The 16273-nt window shown below is 41.0% G+C and overlaps 1 long non-coding RNA gene across 1 annotated transcript; it reads left to right on the top strand.

Moving 5' to 3' along the window:
- The first annotated feature begins 574 nt into the window (after window positions 1-574).
- LOC135610146 (uncharacterized) lies at window positions 575-10314 on the top strand. The gene is made up of 2 exons (XR_010486051.1): window positions 575-8056; window positions 9968-10314. It is a non-coding gene; the product is annotated as an uncharacterized LOC135610146 (long non-coding RNA).
- The last annotated feature ends 5959 nt before the right edge of the window (window positions 10315-16273 follow it).

Below are 16273 nucleotides of genomic sequence, written 5' to 3'. Positions count from 1 at the left end.
ATGCCTTATTTTTCGCACTTGATAAAAACGAGTTTAATCGTGTTTCGATTTGTGAAACTGCATTTGATATTTGGCACACACTCGAAGTGACTCATGAAGGCACAAGTAGAGTGAAAGAGTCAAAAATCAATCTTTTGTTACACTCTTTCGAACTTTTTCGGATGAAACCGAGTGAGACTATTGGCGACATGTTTACCCGTTTCACGGATGTTGTCAACGGTCTAAAAGGACTCGGAAAAAGTTTTTCGGATTTTGAGCTCGTAAATAAGATTCTAAGATCCCTTCCTAAGAGTTGGGATCCTAAAGTCACTGCTATTCAAGAGGCAAAAGATCTAAACAACTTCCCTCTTGTATAACTAATTGGGTCATTAATGACCTACGAGATGTAATATCCCTCACTTTTGAAAATTATTAATAAAGATTTATTTATAAATCGGAGGACCTATATGTAAATATGGAAATTTTAAGGACTAAACTGTTAAGTTGTAAAAAGAAGAAAATAAATAAAACCGAAAATTTCGGTTTTATCCCACCGCCTCCCACGCTCTCTCTGTTTCTTGGGGAGAAGAAGAAGAGAAGTAGAGGGAGAAGAAGAAGAGGGAAAAGAAGAGAGGAAGAAGAGGGAGAAGAGAAGAAAAAGAAGAAGTAGAAGAGAGGGAAGATGGAGAGGAGGAAGAGAGGCAGCTGCAGCAGCTAGGGCTGCAGCACCTCTGTTTTCCGCAGGTGGAAACAGAGGAGAGGATGTGTGGGGCGTTGAGGAAGAAGAAGAAGAGAGGAGGATAGCTGCGGCAAGGCTGCAGCGAGGAGGTGTGTGGCCTTGGGGAGGAAAAGGGAAAGAGGAGAAGAAGAGAAGGAGAAGAAGAGGGAAAAGAGAGGGAAGAGGGAGAGGAGCGAAAGGTGGCAGCAGCTAGGGCTGCAGCACCTCTGTTTCCTGCAGGTGGAAACAGAGGAGAGGTGTGGGGCGTTCGAAGAGGAGAAGAAGAAGAAGAGGAAGAGAAGAAGAAGAGGAAGCAGGAGAAGAGGTTGTGATGCCTCTGTTCCTGCAGAGGAAACAGAGGAGAGGGTGTGTGTGACGCCGGGGAGGAGGAGGGAAGAAGAAGAGGAGAAGAAGAGAAGGGAAAGGAGGAGCTGCGGCTGCGGCGGTGGCAGCTTCAGCTGGAAGAGAAGGAGAAGAAGAGAAGGTGAGGAAGAAGAGAAGAAGAAGAAAGGAAGGAGAAGGAGAAGAAGAGAAGGGAAAGGAGGAGCTGCGGCTGCGGCGGTGGCAGCTTCAGCTGGAAGAGAAGGAGAAGAAGAGAAGGTGAGGAAGAAGAGAAGAAGAAGAAAGGAAGGAGAAGGAGAAGAAGAGGGAAAAGAGAGGGAAGAGGGAGAGGAGCGAGAGGTGGCTGCAGCACCTCTGTTTCCTGCAGGTGGAAACAGAGGAGAGGTGTGGGGCGTTCGAAGAGGAGAAGGGAAAGAAGTAGCTGCGGCTGCGGCAGTGGCAGCTGCAGCTATGGCAGGGAAAGAGGAAGAGAAAGGAAGAAGGGAAGGAGAGGAAGAAGAGAAGGGAAAGAAGGGGCTGCGGCTGCGGCGATGGCAGCTGCAGTTGGAAGAGAAGAAGGAGAGGAAGATGAGCAGGGGAGGAAGAAGAGGTTGTGGCCGCGGCTGAGGCTGCGACTGCAGCAGTGCAGCTGGGAAAGAAGAGAAGGAAAGGAAGAAGAAAAGAAAGGAAAAGGGAAGAAGAGAGGAAGAGGAGAAGGAGAGGCAGCTGTGGCAGTGGCAGCTGCAGCTGGAAGAGAAGGAGAGGAAATAGAGCAGGGGAGAAAGAAGAGGCTGCGGCTGTGGTGGCTGCGGCCATGGTTGCGACGGCGGCAGTTGCAGCTGGGAAAGAAAAGAAAGGAAAGGGGGAAAAAGGGGCTGCGGACGGGATTGCGGCCGCAGCAGCAGCGACTGCGTATACAGCAGTTATGTCTGCGAGAGAAGGGAGGAAGGAAGGTAGTGCGGTGGAAGGGGCTGCGATTGTGGCAGCGGCAGTGGCGACGGTTGTGGCAGCTGCGTTTGGGAAAGAAAAAGAAGGAATGAGAGTACTAGAGAGCAGGTGACTGTGCCTCGATGTTCGACATGTGGTGTAGTTGCGAAGAAAGAAAGAAAACGAGAGCACAAAACGAAACAGAGAGAGGACACGGAGGAAAAGTAGAAGGATTTGAGCTGACACCTTCTTTGGATCTTCGGATCGAAATCTTTGAAAGGCAAGTTCCCTGATCGTTCCTCCTGTAATTGTTCTAATCTTTCCTATTGCAAGTTTCCCGCTTGTTTCGATCCTTTCAATTGCAAATGTTTCGATCCTTTCTATTGCAAGTTCCCTGATCGTTTCTCCTATAATTGCTCTGATATGTCTTATTGCAAGTATCCTGATCTTTCCTCACTGCCATTTTTATCTCTACATTTGCTTTGAATATGAGGAACTTTGAATTGTTCTAGCCTTGCATTTGTTATATCTCCTGTTTAGACGTAACGATTCGAATCTGTTCAACTTTTGAGATTCTGACCTTTTGATACCGAGCTGCCTATTAGTCTTTGTTGGAAACTCTGATTTGTTCAAAACTGATTTCATTGGAAACTAGACTCGTAGACCTTTCTTTGATATATGGATTGAAAGATTTGGAATCCAAACACCTGTCCAGTTATCTGTTGAATCTGACATTATGAATTCTGCCAACAGAGATTTTGTTCTACGAATCTTGCTTACCAAATTATTTGTAACTCTCTCTGTTGGACAATTCAATTCATATGAAGCCTGTCTTATCTGAAAGTATCATCCAATTATTATTTCTGAGTAAATTGGAGCACGATTGATAGTTTGAATCATTTGTTCAATGTGCCTTCTGTTTTTTGCTAGAAATCGAGCTTTGGTCGATTTCTCATATTCTGGTTTCATTCCTTTGGAAATTGATATCCTTTAGCTTTCTCATTCAATTGAGCTTTATATTACTGCTTTGAATTCTTGTATGCTCTTGTCCTTAAAATTATTGTATTCTTGAAAACTGTTGTGTAACGTTTATGCTATATCGTATTGACTCATATAGGCACATGTATATCCTATTGTTCCGCATTTGCTTTCGATATGTGCCTATTCCAGTTTCATTCCTTTGGACATTGAATTCATCAAATCTTCTTATTGAATTGAGTTATATGTGATTGCTTGGATTCCATATGTGCCCTTGCTTTCAATTCCTTTCAAATCTGAATATACTTGTGAAAGATTATTGCTTACTTCGGATTGACTCGTAAAGGCACATGTACGCTTTGTTGTTCCGCGTGTGCTTTCGATATGTCCCAATTTATTGTTGAAACTGCCCTTTTGTACTCTGGTGTGTGGGATTGTCTGGACCTTTGCCAGAAATGGTAAAGGGTATGCGTTGATTTGCCCGCTTTGTGGGGTCCCGCTTTGTGGGATATTCTGGTATGCGCTTATTTGCCCGCTTTATGGGGTCCCGCTTTGTGGGATATTGCTTAGAGCCTGCGATGCTCTGCCGGCCCCCTTTGACTTCACCTAGACGTGGGTGGATGGAGCTCCCAAACGTGGGAGACTTTTGTCAGGTGGTCATTCAGAAATGGATGAATCACATTCTGACTGAGATCCCACTACACCTTCTGTATGTTTGATATGATATCCAGAGCTTTGGTTATGTGTTTCTGTACATGCTTTGGATAAGATTGATATGTTTACAACGTCAAAGACGACGTTTGAGCTTTTGTACGATATTTGTTTTTGTTATGCTCTGAAATGCTTCATTCACTGATAATATGCTTCGAAATGTTCCATATATCGTTGATATGCTCCGGAACATTTCATCTGCCATTGATATGCTCCAATTACTCTGTGCTCCATTTGCTATGAACTGATATGTTCTGAAATGTCCTATCTGCCATTGATATGTTCCAATTACTCTATGCTCCATTCGTTACGGATCAAATATGTTTTTAATGACATGATACGTATGATTTGGTATCTATTGAGATGGTATCCTTGAGAATTCTTGTATTCTGCCTTGCATTATGATACCTTACTCGTTTGAAACCGTTCCTTTTGTTCTGAATATGCTTTGTCACTTGCTGAGCCGTTTTTGGCTCACTCCATTGTTATATAAATCTTTCAGGTCAGCTTGTCACTCTTCGAGATGTTGATTTGGGCTGAGGCAATGGATAGCTATTCAGAATTATGGGCAAGTTTGGGTGGTTATTATGATATTGTTGTATAAGTATGTTTTGTATGTAATGAAATGTTGTCGATGAATCGAAATGGATATACTGTGTAAAAGTGTTAGAAGATCTCTCTTATTTGGAATTTCGGAATGTTAAGTCTAATTTATGACGATATGAACTTGTGGTGAATAGTTGGAGTTCTGATTGTATAATTTATTTAGCTTGTGGATTTATAAATGTTGTTCATGTTTGTCAAGTTGGCTTGGGTTGCCATAAATGTGAATTATCGAGTGATGTGATATATGATTTTAAAATGCACAGGTTTTATGGATGTGAATTTGATTGAATGTTTTTCAGTGTCCTCAAACGTTAGTTTGGATCCTGGATTGGTCTGTGATGAAAATTGTTTTAAAATCATGGATATATTTGAGGGGCGTGACAGAGGTGGTATCAGAGCATGGTTTGAGGATTACTGAAATATTTGATATGTTGACGTGCAAAATATATTGAGGTCTAGTGAACTATAGTGATTGGTGGAAATTTTCTTTGATATATTTTAGGAATCTGGGATGATGAGGACATTTGGTCCTCCTATTTCATTTGTTTCTGATTAATTAAGTGGGATGAAAGGGGTAATCGGGGATATTGAATCAGAGTGGCGCAGCGGAAGCATGGTGGACCTAATTTCATTGGTGGTAGAAAAATGAATGATGCAAACAGAGAAGATATATGATGTACAAAATTGTTCTGATACTCGAAAGATTTCTTTTGCCACGTTATATTGGAAGTAAAGACTTATTATTGATGGCAACAATGAAAAGAATTTTTGAAGATCAATGGCAAGAATGACAAGGACAAGTTTACCAATAAGAATATGATTAGAAACGAATCAGAAAATGATAACAAGAGGGTCAAGATATTTGGTTTTGAAATGGGAAGTCACCACAAAAGACTCAATCACGTGTGAATTGTAAGTTAAATTATGAAACAAGTTTGTGTTTTCAAATGACTGGAGTCTATTTTGTTTGTGGAAGGTTGGATCATAAAATAAAAGACTGCCCCTTGAACAAGAAGAAAGAGTCACTGCCTCATAAATCATCAGCCCATGTCAGAGTGTATGCTATCACTGAATATGATTCTAAAACTTCTGAATTAGTAGTCGAAAGTATTATGTATGTTTATGAAAGAATGTAAATATTTGTTTGACCATGGGTCCTATCTACGATTTGATTCATAATATTTTGCTTATCACTTGGGCAATCAACTTAGACCACTGGATTATATGCTATAAGTAAATATGACTATCGAGGATTCTTTGATAACAAACTTGAATCTGGTCCTCTTGTCTGATTTTTATTGGAGAACTTGAACTTTTGCTGATTTAGTTCTCCTAGAGATTTGGAGTTTTGATATTATACTTGGTATGGATTGGCTATCTTCCTATCATACCAGTACGGATTGGTATATAACCAATGATCACTTTTTGCATATTTGATCAGCCGATCTTTTATTTTGAGAGTATTGGACATTATTTATCTCCTTGCCTAATGTATCCCAGGATGACTTGTTTGGATTATCTCCAAATGTGATCTTGCTTTTGATTTGGTCCTTGGGACAATCCCAATATCTAAGCCTCTCTACAGAAAGATATCATTTGAGTAAGTGGAATTGGAAAAGCAACTACAAGTATTATTAAATGAGGATTTTATTTGGCTTAATATTTCATCATGGGGTGCTCCGGTGTTAGTTAAAAAGATATATGGAACATTGAGGCTTTGTAATGATTATAGACAGTTGAATTAGGTGACCATTAAAAATGAGTATTTTCTGGAGTAACGACTTGCTTGATTAACTGTAGGGTGCGCAAGTACTTTTAGAAATTGATTGAAGGTCGGGTTACCGTCTATTGAGGATCAAGGAGGAGAATATTTTGGTCACTCGTGGATAATTATGCAATTGTATTGTATTGGTGAAATTATTTGAGAGCAGGAGGAGGAAATAAAGAAATCATACTCCTAATCTTTTCATCGATTGAGCTATGATTAATTTAGAGGACTAAATTTTCTTTTAAGGGGGGGAGAGTGTAATATCCCTCACTTTTGAAAATTATTAATAAAGATTTATTTATAAATCGGAGGACCTATATGTAAATATGGAAATTTTAAGGACTAAACTGTTAAGTTGTAAAAAGAAGAAAATAAATAAAACCGAAAATTTCGGTTTTATCCCACCGCCTCCCACGCTCTCTCTGTTTCTTCGAGAAACAGAGAGAAGCGGTGGGGCGTGGGGAGAAGAAGAAGAGAAGTAGAGGGAGAAGAAGAAGAGGGAAAAGAAGAGAGGAAGAAGAGGGAGAAGAGAAGAAAAAGAAGAAGTAGAAGAGAGGGAAGATGGAGAGGAGGAAGAGAGGCAGCTGCAGCAGCTAGGGCTGCAGCACCTCTGTTTTCCGCAGGTGGAAACAGAGGAGAGGATGTGTGGGGCGTTGAGGAAGAAGAAGAAGAAGAAGAAGAAGAAGAAGAAGAAGAAGAAGAAGAAGAAGAGAGGAGGATAGCTGCGGCAAGGCTGCAGCGAGGAGGTGTGTGGCCTTGGGGAGGAAAAGGGAAAGAGGAGAAGAAGAGAAGGAGAAGAAGAGGGAAAAGAGAGGGAAGAGGGAGAGGAGCGAAAGGTGGCAGCAGCTAGGGCTGCAGCACCTCTGTTTCCTGCAGGTGGAAACAGAGGAGAGGTGTGGGGCGTTCGAAGAGGAGAAGAAGAAGAAGAGGAAGAGAAGAAGAAGAGGAAGCAGGAGAAGAGGTTGTGATGCCTCTGTTCCTGCAGAGGAAACAGAGGAGAGGGTGTGTGTGACGCCGGGGAGGAGGAGGGAAGAAGAAGAGGAGAAGAAGAGAAGGGAAAGGAGGAGCTGCGGCTGCGGCGGTGGCAGCTGCGGCTGGAAGAGAAGGAGAAGAAGAGAAGGTGAGGAAGAAGAGAAGAAGAAGAAAGGAAGGAGAAGGAGAAGAAGAGGGAAAAGAGAGGGAAGAGGGAGAGGAGCGAGAGGTGGCTGCAGCACCTCTGTTTCCTGCAGGTGGAAACAGAGGAGAGGTGTGGGGCGTTCGAAGAGGAGAAGGGAAAGAAGTAGCTGCGGCTGCGGCAGTGGCAGCTGCAGCTATGGCAGGGAAAGAGGAAGAGAAAGGAAGAAGGGAAGGAGAGGAAGAAGAGAAGGGAAAGAAGGGGCTGCGGCTGCGGCGATGGCAGCTGCAGTTGGAAGAGAAGAAGGAGAGGAAGATGAGCAGGGGAGGAAGAAGAGGTTGTGGCCGCGGCTGAGGCTGCGACTGCAGCAGTGCAGCTGGGAAAGAAGAGAAGGAAAGGAAGAAGAAAAGAAAGGAAAAGGGAAGAAGAGAGGAAGAGGAGAAGGAGAGGCAGCTGTGGCAGTGGCAGCTGCAGCTGGAAGAGAAGGAGAGGAAATAGAGCAGGGGAGAAAGAAGAGGCTGCGGCTGTGGTGGCTGCGGCCATGGTTGCGACGGCGGCAGTTGCAGCTGGGAAAGAAAAGAAAGGAAAGGGGGAAAAAGGGGCTGCGGACGGGATTGCGGCCGCAGCGGCAGCGACTGCGTATACAGCAGTTATGTCTGCGAGAGAAGGGAGGAAGGAAGGTAGTGCGGTGGAAGGGGCTGCGATTGTGGCAGCGGCAGTGGCGACGGCTGTGGCAGCTGCGTTTGGGAAAGAAAAAGAAGGAATGAGAGTACTAGAGAGCAGGTGACTGTGCCTCGATGTTCGACATGTGGGGTAGTTGCGAAGAAAGGAAGAAAACGAGAGCACAAAACGAAACAGAGAGAGGACACGGAGGAAAAGTAGAAGGATTTGAGCTGGCACCTTCTTTGGATCTTCGGATCGAAATCTTTGAAAGGCAAGTTCCCTGATCGTTCCTCCTGTAATTGTTCTAATCTTTCCTATTGCAAGTTTCCCGCTTGTTTCGATCCTTTCTATTGCAAATGTTTCGATCCTTTCTATTGCAAGTTCCCTGATCGTTTCTCCTATAATTGCTCTGATATGTCTTATTGCAAGTATCCTGATCTTTCCTCACTGCCATTTTTATCTCAATATTTGCTTTGAATATGAGGAACTTTGAATTGTTCTAGCCTTGCATTTGTTATATCTTCTGTTTAGACGTAACGATTCGAATCTGTGCAACTTTTGAGATTCTGACCTTTTGATACCGAGCTGCCTATTAGTCTTTGTTGGAAACTCTGATTTGTTCAAAACTGATTTCATTGGAAACTAGACTCGTAGACCTTTCTTTGATATATGGATTGAAAGATTTGGAATCCAAACACCTGTCCAGTTATCTGTTGAATCTGACATTATGAATTCTGCCAACAGAGATTTTGTTCTACGAATCTTGCTTACCAAATTATTTGTAACTCTCTCTGTTGGACAGTTCAATTCATATGAAGCCTGTCTTATCTGAAAGTATCATCCAATGATTATTTCTGAGTAAATTGGAGCACGATTGATAGTTTGAATCATTTGTTCAATGTGCCTTCTGTTTTTTGCCAGAAATCGAGCTTTGGTCGATTTCTCATATTCTGGTTTCATTCCTTTGGAAATTGATATCTTTTAGCTTTCTCATTCAATTGAGCTTTATATTACTGCTTTGAATTCTTGTATGCTCTTGTCCTTAAAATTATTGCATTCTTGAAAACTGTTGTGTAACGTTTATGCTATATCGTATTGACTCATATAGGCACATGTATATCCTATTGTTCCGCATTTGCTTTCGATATGTGCCTATTCCAGTTTCATTCCTTTGGACATTGAATTCATCAAATCTTCTTATTGAATTGAGTTATATGTGATTGCTTGGATTCCATATGTGCCCTTGCTTTCAATTCCTTTCAAATCTGAATATACTTGTGAAAGATTATTGCTTACTTCGGATTGACTCGTAAAGGCACATGTACGCTTTGTTGTTCCGCGTGTGCTTCCGATATGTCCCAATTTATTGTTGAAACTGCCCTTTTGTACTCTGGTGTGTGGGATTGTCTGGACCTTTGCCAGAAATGGTAAAGGGTATGCGCTGATTTGCCCGCTTTGTGGGGTCCCGCTTTGTGGGATATTCTGGTATGCGCTTATTTGCCCGCTTTGTGGGGTCCCGCTTTGTGAGATATTGCTTAGAGCCTGCGATGCTCTGCCGGCCCCCTTTGACTTCACCTAGACGTGGGTGGATGGAGCTCCCAGACGTGGGAGACTTTTGTCAGGTGGTCATTCAGAAATGGATGAATCACATTCTGACTGAGATCCCACTACACCTTCTGTATGTTTGATATGATATCCAGAGCTTTGGTTATGTGTTTCTGTACATGCTTTGGATAAGATTGATATGTTTGCAACGTCAAAGACGACGTTTGAGCTTCTGTACGATATTTGTTTTTGTTATGCTCTGAAATGCTTCATTCACTGATAATATGCTTCTAAATGTTCCATATGTCGTTGATATGCTCCGGAACATTTCATCTGCCATTGATATGCTCCAATTACTCTATGCTCCATTTGCTATGAACTGATATGTTCTGAAATGTCCTATCTGCCATTGATATGTTCCAATTACTCTATGCTCCATTCGTTACGGATCAAATATGTTTTGAATGACATGATACGTATGATTTGGTATCTATTGAGATGGTATCCTTGAGAATTCTTGTATTCTGCCTTGCATTATGATACCTTACTCGTTTGAAACCGTTCCTTTTGTTCTGAATATGCTTTGTCACTTGCTGAGCCGTTTTTGGCTCACTCCGTTGTTATATAAATCTTTCAGGTCAGCTTGTCACTCTTCGAGATGTTGATTTGGGCTGAGGCAATGGATAGCTATTCAGAATTATGGGCAAGTCTGGGTGGTTATTATGATATTGTTGTATAAGTATGTTTTGTATGTAATGAAATGTTGTCGATGAATCGAAATGGATATACTGTGTAAAAGTGTTAGAAGATCTCTCTTATTTGGAATTTCGGAATGTTAAGTCTAATTTATGACGATATGAACTTGTGGTGAATAGTTGGAGTTCTGATTGTATAATTTATTTAGCTTGTGGATTTATAAATGTTGTTCATGTTTGTCAAGTTGGCTTGGGTTGCTATAAATGTGAATTATCGAGTGATGTGATATATGATTTTAAAATGCATAGGTTTTATGGATGTGAATTTGATTGAATGTTTTTCAGTGTCCTCAAACGTTAGTTTGGATCCTGGATTGGTCTGTGATGAAAATTATTTTAAAATCATGGATATATTTGAGGGGCGTGACACGAGATGACTTGCAAAGCTCATGAAGAGCAAGAAGACATCTTTCCAAAGAACAGGAAGGATATGACACTTAGAACTTTGGAAGATCACTTGAAAGAAAACTCAAGTGATGAGGACTGTGATGATGACTTGGCACTGCTAACAAGAAAATTTAAAAAATTCATTAAAAGAAACAAGTTTAAGAATGACACTAAAAGTAAACTTGAACCCAAGAAAGACCAAGTTATTTGCTATGAGTACAAAAAGCCGGGACACTACAAGAGTGATTGTCCCCAAGCCAAAAAGAGAACAACAAAAAAGAAGGCACTCAAAGCAACATGGGATGATTCGAGCGCGTCTTAAGAAGAGGAGTCCAACACCGAGCAAGTTGCTCATTACGCCTTAATGGCCATCGGAGAGGAGGTAACGAATTTATTAGATGCTGATTTATCTTTCGATGAATTATTAAATGCCTTCCATGACTTATTTGATGAATGCAAGATTATCAATAGAAAATACAAATTGCTGAAAAAGGAGCATGATAGTCTTACTTGTGATTTTGATAAGTTAAAAATTGAATATCATGATAGTTTAAATTCATGTATCAAATGTCATGATCTAGAAACTCTCCAAAAAGAAAACCTGCTACTTAAGGACACCTTGAAGAAATTCGAGGTTGGTAGCAAGTCATTGAACATGATCCTTGCAAACAAGGGTCACGTTCCAAAAAGAAGTGGAATTGGATTTGTGAGAAGCCCTCACCTAAATCCAACCACCTTTATAAAAGGCCCCATCTTACATGTTCAACACCAAGCAAAATGTAACTTTTGTTGCAAAATTGGACACAAGACGCATTATTATCCATTTAAGAAAATTAGTCCAAACAAATTGATTTGGGTTCCTAAAGGAAACATGATAAACTCTATGCAACATGATAAACAATGTAGATCTATCTTTGAGGCACCCAAAAGCAAATGGGTACCTAAAAATCATCCTTTCTTGTAGAAACCCACACCATCGCAAGCTAGGAGCAAGAGATGGTACTTTGATAGTGGATGCTCAAGGCATATGACCGGAGATCCATCTCAATTCTCTAAGCTCACTAGCAAAGATGAAGGCTATGTCACCTTCGGAAACAACAACAAGGGTAAAATCACAAATGCGACCTAGATACAATCCTGTTTAACTTTTCAAGAATTAGAAACGTATGGTTCCCAAATTCACATATCCCTGGATTTTCGAACCCATCAATTTCATCCTTTCATAACCTTCTAATTTAACTCGTATCATGAAATAACTAACTCTGTCATGAACTTGCAAGACTTATCAACTTGAAGAAACTATCACAAACATGTGTACGACATTGAGAATGTGCACATTAAAAATCTACCTTGATCGTGCCAAAGTCCCTGTCTTAAAATGAAAATTCTTACGTAATTACGTAAGTAAAGTTGATTACTGGGAATGAAAACTCTCCTCAAGACAGAAAAATTCTCAGATCAGAACAAGTGTTCACCAGGCGGTGGCACCGCCCCAGCTGGAGGTAGCACCTCCAGCTGTCACGTGTTGCAAGCGGTTGCACCGCTCCAGCCAGAGGTGCAACCGCCCGCAACTCTGCCCCTTTATAACTCAAGCTAGGGCCGACGGTGAAACCGACCCCAACTCATTTCCTTCCCTCCTCTACTCTCCTAAGCCTCCTCCATCCCCATTCCCCCCATCTTAGCATCCCAAATACTCTTCATTTCGAAGCAAAGCATCAACATTCCTTCCCTCTCTTGAAGATCTCATTAAGGTACTCTCTAAGAAGCCCTTAAACTCTGTTTCTTGATTCATTTACTTTTGCTCATCACTATTATTCTAAACAGCAGTAGTTATGGGATCTAGAAGATCCTCAAGGGACAAAGGAAAGAGGAGATTAGTAGAAGACTTTGATTCCACCCTTTTCGATTCAAAATACCATGCTGAAAAATTTTCCTCTTTTGAACTTAGGAATGTCAACAAGGGAAAATACGTAGATTTAAGTGAGCTAAGAGACTTAGAGACAATCCAGTGGTTTGCAAACTTAGATCTACTCCCTATCTTACAAATTAATGAACCCATCTATCCAAGACTAGTAAGATTGTTTTACAACAACATACTAGTAGATGAAGAAGAAAGGATGTCCACCTATCTCTTAGGACAACATATTTCAATTACGAATAGATTCATTTGCGACATGATAGACATTCCCATGAAAAGTAGAGGACTTTACTTTAGAGGATCATGGGATGATGAAAATGTTGGAATAACATACGTTGAAGCCCTACAAACAATTTTTGCCAATCCGAACTTAGAATTTGTTCCTAAAAGTTGTGAACATTTACTGCCTCTAAACACTAAGGTACTTCATCACATCCTAACTAGCATCATTCTTTATAAACAATATCATCATGATGAAGTAAGCCAATTAGAATTAGGAACTATGTATATGATCATGAAAGGAAATGACATCTGTCTTGGTTATCTTATCCAACAAAACATGTTGGAACTATCTAAGAAAGACATGATGCTCCCATATGGTGGTATAATAACTAGAATAATGAAAGCCTATGATATTTTAATACCACCGGAAGAAGAAGTAATAAAAGTAGATAGATTCAGCATAATTAATAAAAATCTACTTCACCGATTAAGATGTTTTTATAGAAACGACAACTGGGTTAGAATGCCAAGAAGAACTGATCCCCCTCAACCTGAACCAGAACCGGAAACACCAGTCTTTAGGGGTACCCAATCTCCTCCGATCTGTCCCTTTGAGGAAACACATTCGTTTGAGCAAACTCACACATCATCTGTCAAAGATATTGGGATTCGGATGGACCGATTCGAACAAAGACAAGAACGGCTTGAACTTCGACAAGATCAAATCCTAACTGAGCTGCAGCAAATTCATCGACAATTTGACTCTTTATTTAGGCACTTTAACCTTCCACCTCATGAATGAACTTGTATGAACACAATCATCCGTTATTGTTATAAACTCCTCATGGACTTTGTCTTTGATATGGCATGTTGAAAACTCCTTATGTTACTCATCATGAAGGACTTTGTCTTTGATATGGTTACCTGATATGTTGTAAACTCCATATGTTACTCTTTACCTTGATCTGTAAGCATATGCAAAGTTACAAACATCTCTTGTTGTTTATCTCAGATTTTACATTGAAACTAAATGTTTTGAAAACCTTATGCCTTGATAAATATAAAGTGACATACCAATGTATTTGATAAGTCAGCAATATGACATTGATATGAAACATCAACTAGCTGATATCTTTACAAAACCTCTAAGTGAAGAACAATTTGATTTCATAAGAAGAGAATTAGGAATGTTGATGTGTCCGAATACTTAAACTAGTTAAAATTATTTTTCGGACGTTATTGATTACTATTACATGCCTTGGTATCACTTGATCAAATAACATGTTGGAAATTATGTGACAAATGTTTTTGAAAATCAGTAGCTTACTCATATCCGAATGCATGTAAGAAGTTCATCTTATTTTCGGTTTGAATGCTAAAAATAGGATTTTCCTGTACACTCTTATGAAAACTTTTTGAAAAATGAGTTTCCTTCTTCAAGCAACGAACTATAACATAACAAGGAGAAGAGATATTCAAAGTATTATATGTGTCATGCCTTCCTTTATGTGCTTGATAACCTGCTGGAATCACATCTACCATGCTTTTTGATAATGCTACCATGCTTTTTGTTGATGACAAAGGGGGAGAAAAATATGAATTGATATGGTTGCTATTACTGATGTTATGATTAGGCCATACCTGCTAGCACTGATAATGATATGGTTGCTATTACTGATGTTGATATGGTTGCTATCACTGATGCTATGATTAGGCCATACTTGCATCACCAAGAAATATATAATTGCCATATGCCCTGTATCAAGATATCAAACAAAAATTTGCATCGTACGAACTGATATCTTACCATGTGATGCAATGCTACACTTGCTAAAATATTCAGAATGTGTACATCATGTAATGATATCAAAATCTTGCTTCACAGCTTTACATGTCGATATCTTACAATATGATGAATTGCTACAATAACCATCATTCAAACTTGTTATATTTGAAAATGTATGTCAAGCCTTGACATCATCTTCAAAGAGATACATTATGATAGGAATCATGATGGGAATATGTCTCTTGAATTTATAAAGTTTTTAAATTCAAGAAGTATGGCATATAGACAGGGGGAGTTAAGGTTAACTCCATTATCAATTGATTGTCATCATCAAAAAGGGGGAGATTGTTGAATCTCGGATTTTGATGATGAAGTCAATTGTCATTTGTTGTCTAATGTATGTGTTGAGATAAGTGTGCAGGATTAACTACGATGAAAGTAAGACATGTAGCAGGAGTTGCGCCGGAGTCAGGACAATGATCACGTTGGGAGTTCGAGAGCTCGACGGAAGTTCGGACAGTCGTCGGAGGTTCTGCGGGAACAAATCCGAGAAGTCCAGAAGCTTGCCAAAGGAGCTCGTCGGAACTTGCCAAGTGGATCGTCGCAGTCCAGGAGTTTGCCGGAAGTCCGCAGGAGCATCACCGAGGGTTCATCGGATGATCGACGGAAGTTCGCCCGAAACTCGCCGGAAGAAGCGAGTGACGCACCGAAGCAAGCTGCAGAATATGTCTTAGGAAATAATCGTAGTTAGCACTTTGATTAAGTTAGAAATGGGAGGTGATCCCATTAGCTTAATCCTGGGGCAATTGGGCCCCTGAAGAACTCAAATTGGGTCGAATGGTTCAACCCATTCGGACCCAGGTTGTTGTGGGAGGTGCAACAGCCCAGGCAGGGAGGTAGCACCGCCCAGGCTATGTCTCCCAGCGAGACTGGGCGGTGCAACCGCCCCAGCCAAGAGGTGCAACCGCCCAGGGCTCAGTCTCCGACCGAGACTGGGCGGTGCAACCTCCTTTGTCAGGAGGTAGCACTGCCAGAGCTCAAGTTTCGAGCTCTGCTAGGCGGTGCAACCTCTCCAGTCAGGCGGTGCAACCGCCTGAGCTCGGTCTTCGAGCTCTGGCAAAGAGGTGCAACCGCCCCTGACAGAGGTAGCACCGCCCAGAGGCTTAGTCTTCGAGCTCTGCCAGGCGGTGCAACCGCCCCAGTCAGGAGGTGCAACTGCCTGATCCCGGAATTCCGGGATTTGATCGTTTTGAGCTCCAAATTTGAACTGGGTTGGGGCCTATAAATACCTCACCCATTCATCACTGAAAAGATAAAGACCTACACCGAATTCTTGATCTTTTCTGTGATTCTAAGAGCTCAAATTTGTGTAAAGTCCAAAAGTTCTCCTCTTTCTGTTCTTCAAGTCTTGAGTTGTAAAGAGAGGAGAGAAAGGTTCTGTAAGGGTTGTCTCCTGAGCCCGTCAAAAGGAGTGAAACTGTAAAAGGGCAGTTGGCCTTCGCCTATTGAAGGAAGGCCTCTAGTTGACGTCGATGACCTCGTCGGTGGAGGAAGCCAAAAGTGGAGTAGGTCAAGACTGACCGAACCACTCTAAATCTCTGGTTTGCTTTTATTTTGAGCACTTTATCATTACTGCAAACCTCCTACATAGCTACTGCTCTCTGCGCTTTTACGAATAAGTTTCTAAGTTCTAATCTTTCCGAATCTGCATTCAAAAGTAAATCGATGTTTTCGTCCGATCTTTACATTGCAGTTTACATTTACGTTTTGATTCTATTTATAACTGCAAACCGTCTTCTGCGCTTTTACGAACGAGTTTCTTTGCAGTTTACGTTTACGTTTTGATTCCATTTATAATTGTAAACTGTGTTTAGA

This window comes from Musa acuminata, chromosome BXJ2-4 (assembly GCF_036884655.1).
Source record: "Musa acuminata AAA Group cultivar baxijiao chromosome BXJ2-4, Cavendish_Baxijiao_AAA, whole genome shotgun sequence".
In the NCBI taxonomy this organism is placed as follows: Eukaryota; Viridiplantae; Streptophyta; class Magnoliopsida; order Zingiberales; family Musaceae; genus Musa; species Musa acuminata.
The sequence above is the reverse complement of the archived record's forward strand: the minus strand, read 5'-3'. Positions and strand labels throughout refer to the sequence as shown.